This window comes from Humulus lupulus, chromosome 5, assembly GCF_963169125.1.
Source record: "Humulus lupulus chromosome 5, drHumLupu1.1, whole genome shotgun sequence".
Lineage (NCBI taxonomy): Eukaryota > Viridiplantae > Streptophyta > Magnoliopsida > Rosales > Cannabaceae > Humulus > Humulus lupulus.
In genome coordinates, this window is record NC_084797.1 from 152,632,414 (window position 1) to 152,641,983 (window position 9,570).

Sequence of the window (9,570 nt, forward strand, 5' to 3'; positions counted from 1 at the left end):
ATAAGACTTTTTTACTCTTATATTGAGAGTATTATTAAATACTCTACAATAATACATTTTTGTGTTATTTTCTCATTTTTATAAACGTAAAATATAATTATTGTTTTGGTATTCATAATACTATTTTTTCACTTATTTTACAACAATGCAGTTTTTGTGTTATCTTCTCATTTTTATAAGCTTAAAATATAATTATTGTTTTGGTATTCATAATACTTTTTTATCCACTTATTTTACAATAATACATTTTGTGTTATTTTCTCCTTTTTATAAGCTTTTTGGTATTCATAATACTTTTTTATCCACTTATTCTACAATTATTTAGAAACACTACTTAATTTTTATTTAATAAAACCAATTTTGTGATTCAAAACACTTGATGCAATATAGTATCCAATAAACTCAAAACATTCACTATTAAAAAATACTACAATAAGTCTCAAACACCAACTCAGTCGGCCTTAAGAATGTCAATATATCTTTAGAGCAAAGTATTAAAAGGTAAGCTTTATAATAGTGCAAAATGCATTGACTAAAAAACATCAGAGATTCTTAGTTCTTCAAAGTCTTGTGTAAACAGGTAAGCATTATGAGAATCATTAATGTCTAGTAAGTCATGCCAACAATCAGGCCCAAAAATAACTTTGCTCCATGACTTGCAAATGAGTGGTACTAAGTGAAGTTTATCTGGTAAATTTGTAAAGATTAATAGCAGTGTTTCTGGTATCAATTCACCTCAACCACTGTGAAATACTTCCATCCCTATTGACAATTAAAATATCATATCAGAATTAAAAAAAAATGGTCAATAAAATATGAGACAATGAAATTTAAATGTATAATAAAATTATGTAAAATATGTACTACGGCCAAAACCAAGGAGATTATCACATATATATGTATGATCATTCTGTTTTGGCTAGTTGTAAATAATTGTAGAAATTGATAATCAAAATGATACTCCTTCAACCATTCTCAACAAACTAGAGAAACAAAAATTCCTAACCTTGTTTTGGCCTTTTTAAGTTGAAAAATTATTAATTAAAAACAGGAAATAGTGCAAAAACAATTAAACCACTAAAAATTTCATATCAGCAAAAATAGAACACCAATTATTTGTTGATTGGTCAATTTTTCAAAGAGTATACGATTTAGTTTTATTAAGAGAGTAAAAAACATAAATGGTAAAGTAGCAACTCAGTTTCAAAGCTCATGACATCTAGCCAAGTAAAGCTAATATTAGAACGAAAATGAAACATATAATGGACATAATAGCACAAACAATAGGAGCCAATTAAGTCAGACACATCTTAGTGTAATCACACCAGAGCCACAACAGTCAATCAAGGCTAGCTACAAGCATATATTGATTAATATGTCATGATGATCAAGGCTACCATATATTAGTGGAGCAAATTAAACCTCTATGTTTTGGCTTTTTTTCGGCCTAAGAATAATTTGACCTAAGCGTGATGATATATAATCATATATATCCAAGCATTCATTGAAGATGTAAATAGAATTCTAACCTGAGAGATAACAAAGTGCTCCCAATCTTTGTATCAAACAACTCCAAGCCAATCAAAATCAGTACCTGATCATATTGAACACAAACAAAACAAGGCTTTAATTCAGATTTGACAATAATACCATAACAAAGCAATACAATGATATAATCAGAACATAAATATATTAAACAAATATAACAGAATAAGTAAGAATTTTGAAAGCTAATCAGTGAGCCAGTCAACTTTTACATATGGAAATGTGATGTAATCATTTCATTGATTGTGAACAAGTAAATAGAATACAAGAGCAAACTAAATAAAAATAGAAAACTTTGAATAGAATAAAGATATGACTTCGATCAAATGAAAGAACACCATATTAATTATGAATAACAATGGACTCTGAAAATAAATAAATAAATAAGGACAGCAGTAGAAAAAATCATTCAGAATTCATTTTTGAATTGAGTAGGCATCAATAAGAAAAAATACTAGAGAAAATATGTTCAAAACTATACAAAACAAATTTAAGAGTCATGAGACTTATATGTCAGGACTTAATCTTCCTCTGCAAAAGAAAACAAATGAACAGCTGAGTTGTGATGCCCATTTTCATGCTGCCTACCTCAGCAGTGGCCATAGAAAGTCTGAAAATAAAAGAAAATTAATAAAGAGCATATGAATCCAAATATATATGTATATATTTAACTAGTTGTAAGCAGATAAAACACACATGAACTAATATAACTAGAAGAACAAACATTCATTTCTCATATTTAACCACACCTGCGGTACAAACAAATAACAAGAATTGACACACCGAACAAAACATTATACAAGAAAAATGAGAACAAACAGGTTGCAGTAAATAACTTCAGCGGGGGCCTTTATGCTAAGTACACTATGATGTTACAACAGTACAAATAAGAAACCATTTTTGTGCGTGCATCCAACAATGTGAAAAACTTCATATAAAATTTTGAAAGATAAAAAGAGGATCACACCAAAGCTCACTACGGACTACTAAGTACAAGACTAAGTATATATATAATACATATGAAGATATATCAATTCCAGCTTCACATTTGAACATACAGAACTATTTCAAAGCAAAAGCTAGTCCTTAAATACCAATAAGAAAATCCTAAAACATTAATTTGAAGAAATTCATAATATAAACCCTAACATTTATCTATTTATACACTAAAAGACTTACATCCAAACAAAATCGAAAGTGATGGAGATAATAAGAGAGAGGTATACAGATTTAATATTCACAATATTAGAAAAAGAGACTATAAGAGAGCAAATGTGAAATTGATTGAGCAATTGACAGAGGAAATCTAATGGAAGAACAAAATGACCAAAGCAAGTTGATTGAGCAAGTTTCCAGAGAAAGTCCACGGATCGACGGAGCGAATCGCCGTAGCAAGTTCACAGATCAACGGAGCAGCCGCGGATCTCCCATTGTACGATCAATCAATAATGGTAGAGACAGAGAGAATCGCTCTTGTCAAAGAGAGGCTAATATGTCAAAGAGAGGCTGATGACATTTTGGTTGGGCTTGGGCTTATTGAGTTTTAATTTAAAAAGCCCATTGTACTATTAGTCAAAACTCACATACAAGTATAGCTAAAAACAACGTGCTTAGCAGATATGTTCCGTAATGCAATTCTAATCTATTTTATTTTATGTTTTTATTTACTTACTGTAATACTTTTTAAATACACTTATTATTATGCATTATGGAAAATATATTTTCTTGTACTCTCTCTCTCTCCTCTAGCCGACGGCAGTGGTAATGAGAAAGTTTCCAAATCTAATCCTTTTCTTTATTTGTTTTATTTGATTGTCTTAAATAAAGGAATTAAATATTATATAAAAAGATGACAATTTCTTTTTTCCATTTTAACTATTATCACTAATTTAATTTCTAAACAAAATAGAAAAAAAATTACCCCTTTCCCATTGTACCTCACGCGCCTCCTCTCATTTTCTCTTATTTTTATTTTATTTAATTTTCTTTTTAATTCTTATAATTCTTTAATTAAATAAAATAAAAAGAAATAATGTGTAAGAAAAACTATTGCATGCTCACCATGCTCCCATGCACACACCTAATTGCTCATGTATATTATTACTTACCATGTACCTTAGTGCATTCAACCAAAACTCATTTTACTTACAAAATAAATTAAAACAACTAACAATTAAATTAACATAATTCCTACCAAATAATTTAAACAATTAAAATAATTTCTAACATTTAATAATTATTAATAAAACAAAACACAGAATTAATTAATCTAATTTTTTTGTGGGCTACAGTCGAGTTTGATCCACTATCTTGGTTCTTCAAAAGAAAACCACCATGAGTACAATACAGTTGAGCAATCAAATTCTTACACAATACTCTCAAAGAGTCTCACTCACACGAACCAAAAAAACTTTCTCTATAACAGTTGTGTTTTTGGTTTAATATAATATCACCCTTGCTCTTTCTTGGTACCCCAATAGTATTTCTCTCACTAGCTTTCTTTTTCTCTTCTCAGTAACTCTAAAATTATGCTCTTACCAAAATAATGAATGAGGTTTATATAGATTTTGTCTTAAAAGCTTCTAACTATGTAACTAACAACTTGTTATCACAGTTGGTTATTGTAACAGTCAAGATTTGATGAAACAACTCCAACAGTATCCAAGGTTGGCGAGGTACCTCAAAAAGCTTTCTCTTTCTTCTTCTTTTTCTTTTTTATTTCTTTTTCTGTTTTATAATGTTGAAGCATTTCTGGTCAATCATATATACACATATATATGCATACAGAGTGTAACGTCCCAACCCCAGAGACTGTTACAGTGCGCATTGCAAACAGTGCAAAACTCGCTAATCGAATCATTTGGTCATAAATGTGTATCTAAGTATGATTAGTGGTTTAGGGATTAAAAATTTTGGTTAAGATGTAACGTTTCATTAGAACATTTATTATTTACATCGGGATCCCAAAGATATAATTTCAGAGTCTATTACAAGAAAGTATTTACAACAGACTGTTCTAAGCGGCAAAACAGAGTTTAACCCTAGTTCCTCTTTCAAACCTCGTCCAAGTATTGGTCGAGCAGCTGCATATGTACACGTCATCACCTAAGCCCTTCAACTCAAAGATGGTCCAGCTTCCTTTTGCCTTTACCTGCACCACAAAGCACCCGTGAGCCGAAATCCAGCAAGAAAACATGAATATGCTCATGGAAATAATATCAAATGATGTCATTACATCACACAAAGCTTATAGCTCTAAAAGGATGAGTGACTGATGATTAAGCCACTAGCCATCAAGTGAAGAGGTGACTAATGAGTCCCACTCAGGATAGACTAATGAGTCACCCTCAGGATAGACTAATAAGTCACCCTCTGGATAGTTGACTAATGAGTCACACTCAGGATAGACTAATGAGTCACCCTCTGGAGGTCCCGTCCCCTCCTAGCCATGTGACCTGTGGGTCCCGGCTCTGGCTCTAGGTTTCTAGTCTTTGGCTAGACAAGCGCTTATTAATATTCATCGAACTTGAGGTCGGTCCAGCATTAATGCTCATGTGAGTCATTTAATGCAGATGTCGATTAGATCTAATATTTGTTGGCTTGCATCAAACATGCTAAACCATCCTTGACTTATGAGTCAATGCCCTGACTAATGAGTCAGTGCCATTCACAAGTAAGCAATGCTACCAGGCACATATCATATGTCAAACATCCAAAGATGGGGCATTCAGCATGCTTACTTAACAATTACATCCACAAACACAGAGACTCAGCTCTGATCAATCTCATATTCATCATTCATGGCATGCCCTAATCTCATGTTTCTCGTGCATCACATGCATCACACTTAATCATCCAGCATGCCTCAATAATAATCATATGCAAATGGGCAAGATTGCTAAGCATTCAATATGCTATCCATGTTTACATTTAAACATCCAACATGCATCAAAAATAACCATGCATGTCACACATAGGGTGCAGTTTTCTTACCTCGGGTTCGAGCAAGAATTAGCAAAAGAACAACCCTTGAGAACGATCAATCCTTTGGTCCTTTAGCAGTCACCTAGTCATAACCAAATATGGAATCCCATCAATAAAATAAATCATAAAAATGTTTATAATCTAAAACCACACTCCCGGGATCCATCCCGCACTCTCGAGACTCTTAATCTACCCAAACGGGGTAAAGGAACCAACCCCCGAGCCTTAAAAGTCATCCCGAGCCCTAAAAATAGGTTGTTGGAAAATCCACTAGCGCTGGGGTGCTGCCTAGTGGCGCTGGGGAGCTGTCCAAAAGTCAGAGAGCTCCAGAATCAGCTCTGCCTAGCGCTGGGGCGCCATCAGCAGACCAGAAACTTTTCTGGTCTTCTCCCCTGCGACTTCCCCTGAAAACCAAACCTCCAAACCAATCCCAAACATCAAATTCAACCCCCAAACCTCATCTACATCACACCCTCATCAAAACCCAAGCAATCTTACACAAGAACTTCCATGAATTCTCACAACTAACACTTCAAATTCCCAATTGAAAACTAACTTGTAAAACAGGGTAAAGCTTAAGTTCTTGGATGAAACCTTACCTCAAGTTGGGTTCGAGTCCTCTTCAATGATTGAACTAAATTCCTAAGCTCCCACCTTTGATCTCCTAGCTTGGTTCTTCAAGTTGGCTTCAAAAATTCCAAAGGATGGAAGAGGGGAAATGGTGTACGGGAAGGAGAGAAGAACTGAAGATGAGGATGCTCTGTTTTGGTCTGAAGGTTTCTACAGCCTTGAGTTGATATATATCTTAGGGGTGAAAAGACCATTTTGCCCCTAGGTCCAATAAAGGCTTCTAAAGACTCCCAAGGGTAAAATAATCATTTCCCGCCTATCTCGTTAATTATAATTAACACCCTCAAATTCCTATTATTCTCAATATTCCCAAATACCAATAATTCTTATCCCATTACCCTTTAATTTCCGGCAACGTTCTAATCACCAAATTATCCCGAGACTCACTCCGAGCCTCGAACTTAATCCCGTTATGATTAGACCAAAAGCTTGCATTCCATGATCATCTCATGCCGAATGGCTCGAACCAATCCACATATAATGTGGTATTATTTATAATTCACCCATATGCATGAAAATACACAATCACGCCTGATTAGAGGTGAAAAGTGCACTTTTATTGATCTTAAATGACAAAATAAATTAAGTTTTGATTATTATTTTCATTTAATTAATATGATATATTTTATGGATGAAAACATTTGATCATGATTTAATTTATTGTTATTTGTAGGAATTAATTGGTATTTTGGCATAAAGAATAAAGAAAGAGTTAAATCTGAAAAAAAAAAAAAACAAAAAACAAAAGGGAATGTGGCATTTTTGAAGTGAATGAGCCCATTTTTTTCGGCCCAAGCCCATCATAAGCTCTCTCTTCTCTTTGCCCAGCTGCCACGTGTCACCGCCACCACCTGCCACGCGTCCCAGCTCCTCCTTCAGTCTCCTTTCCACCTGCATTGACCCACCATGCACATATATGCATATTATGTACAACGTGATCATCAACCATTCATCCCAGCGGCCCAAGAAAGCTGAGGCCCAACGAAGGCTTGCCTTCTTTTGCAACTCCATCCAATGCAGCTGAAGCCCAGTCCGAAAGCCCAACCCGAGCTCACCCTTTTCCAGCCTACTATCCACGTGTCTTCTTCCCATTGGCTGAAAATGGGTCAATGGACCAGCTACCACCAACCACTTTCAACCCATATTTTGTGGGTATTGGGCCTTGCAAAATCACCATTTTGAGCTTTAAAGCTCATCTTTTTTGGTGCTTTTGAAAAAGGGCATTTTGACCATACACCAAAATAGCTAGGTTAATATTAATAATAAGATTTGATTTTTTCAAAATCATATTTTATTATTAATATTTCAGATTTATTTTGTAAACCCCAAATTGTTATTTAATTTCTTTTTAGTCCTTCTCTCCATCTATAAATAGGGACACTTTCTTCACATTTGGTATGTAATTTTTAGGTAGCAAAACTCTACCAAATTTTAGTCTCATTTCTCATATTTTCTCTCTAGAATTTCATGAGAATGTCTAGCATAATAGGCTAACCTTCTTAGGAAGGTTAGGATGATCCTATATGCACTATGACTTTGTTTGGTATTTTTGATTCACCATGTGCTTAAAGTTTATATATTTTAGTGATTTATTTTCTTTCATCTCTACTTCTTCATCTTATTATCTATATTTATGTTTACTAATAGTATATAGATTTTGTCATGCACTTTCTATGTATTATCAAATTAGTGAAAATAATATAGATAATATCTTTATCATTTTCTCCATCTCACTCATATATACGTACTTTTGCTAAAATTTATATAGAATTAGTCATGCTCTTTCTATGTATTTTATAAATAGTAAAATTAATATTTATGTTAGGTTTTATGTCCAATCTTTTATTGCATTATTGCCAATGGTATAATGTCATTTTTAGATTTCTCATAAGATTTATCTCATCATTTCATGGTAAAGAATATTAATCACTTGAATGCATTTTTGTGAAACATATTTGTGCTTTAATGTTAAATCTTTCAAATGAATAGTTGGGATGTGAACTATCCATTTGTGTAATTTTTGTGAATCAAATATCCAAATAAATAAATATGCATATTGGTGACTCTTGATCCTTCCTATTTGTTACCTATTGTTACATCACACTTTATTCTATTCTCATTTCTAATCTTAAAATTTAAAAAAACAACAAAAATATCACTTGTTCTATTTTTTTCATATTATTTATCTCTAACATTTATTTATTGATTAACTTGTTTCTTTACCTCCTTGTGGAATCGACCGTCCATCTATACTACGACTACCGCTAAGTGGAAGTCACGTTTGGGCGTTAAACAACGCCCTCAACGGGCAAAATTAACAAAATGCCCTTAAAATTAAAAATGAGCCCATATGCATGCATTTACCATCATATGATAATATAATTCACATAAATATGCATATAATCATTAAATATCATAATTAATCAATTATGGCCCTCCCAGCCTCCTAATCAAGGTCCTAAACCTTATTAGGAAATTTGGGGCATTACACAGAGGGTGATAGAGACGATGACAGAGACAGAGTGTTCTGCGTTTGGGAAAACCAGAACAAAGTATTAGTGGCATATCTCTGTTATTACTCCATAATATTCTCTAGGCATTGACCTCTCAAGATGAGTTGTACCATTGATATTGTTTCCTAACTTAGCTTATTTGTTTCCTAGTTTAATTATGCTATTTATGTAATTCTCCTTCCTGTACATGATTCATAGAATTAGTTCTGTATATATATATATGAGGCTTTTTGGCCATATTGAATAAGAGAAATAATATACCACAAATCTCTTTATGGTATCAGACCAACTCCAGAACAGGAGATTTTGTACCATCGCTCGACGGCCAATTTTTTTTTACGATTGAAACCTTCGATTTTTTTTTTCCAACAAAATCCGATTATAGACATCTCACCATGGGTGACGAAAAGACCACCAAACCTCTCGATTTCACATCACCATACTACCTTCATCCCTCCGACGGACCACAACTCACAATATGTCCTATTGTGTTACGTGGTGATAACTACAATGAATGGGTTCGTTCGATGCGCAATAATTTTCATGCAAAGAATAAGCTCGGCTTCCTCGATGGAACCGTGACGAAACCAAAGGCTGGCACTCCGGAAGAGTCATTATGGGTGACAGTAAATTCCACACTCATTCGATGGATTCATAATACTCTAGATCCAAGCTTACGCTCTTCCGTTCCCCAACCTGACGATGTGAAGGACATGTGGGATGATCTCCGACAACGTTTCTCGATAGGAAACGGTCCAAGAATCCATGAGTTAAAGATTCTTTTGGGTGCTTGCAAACAGCGTGGGCACTCAGTTGTGACTTACTACAATGATTTGCGGAAAATATGGGATGAACTTGTGGGATATTCTACTGTTCCAAAGTGCACTTGTGCTGCTGC

At 33.7% G+C, this 9,570-nt stretch overlaps 1 long non-coding RNA gene across 2 annotated transcripts; it reads right to left on the reverse strand.

Moving 5' to 3' along the window:
* Positions 1-390: 390 nt before the first annotated feature.
* On the reverse strand, positions 391-3,086 carry LOC133777760 (uncharacterized). Of its 2 annotated transcripts, XR_009868815.1 has the most exons (3): positions 2,873-3,066; positions 1,530-2,155; positions 391-762 (listed from the first exon to the last, which is right to left on the reverse strand). It is a non-coding gene; the product is annotated as an uncharacterized LOC133777760 (long non-coding RNA). The 2 variants fall into 2 exon arrangements; XR_009868814.1 differs by having other exon boundaries at positions 1,530-3,086.
* Positions 3,087-9,570: the final 6,484 nt, after the last annotated feature.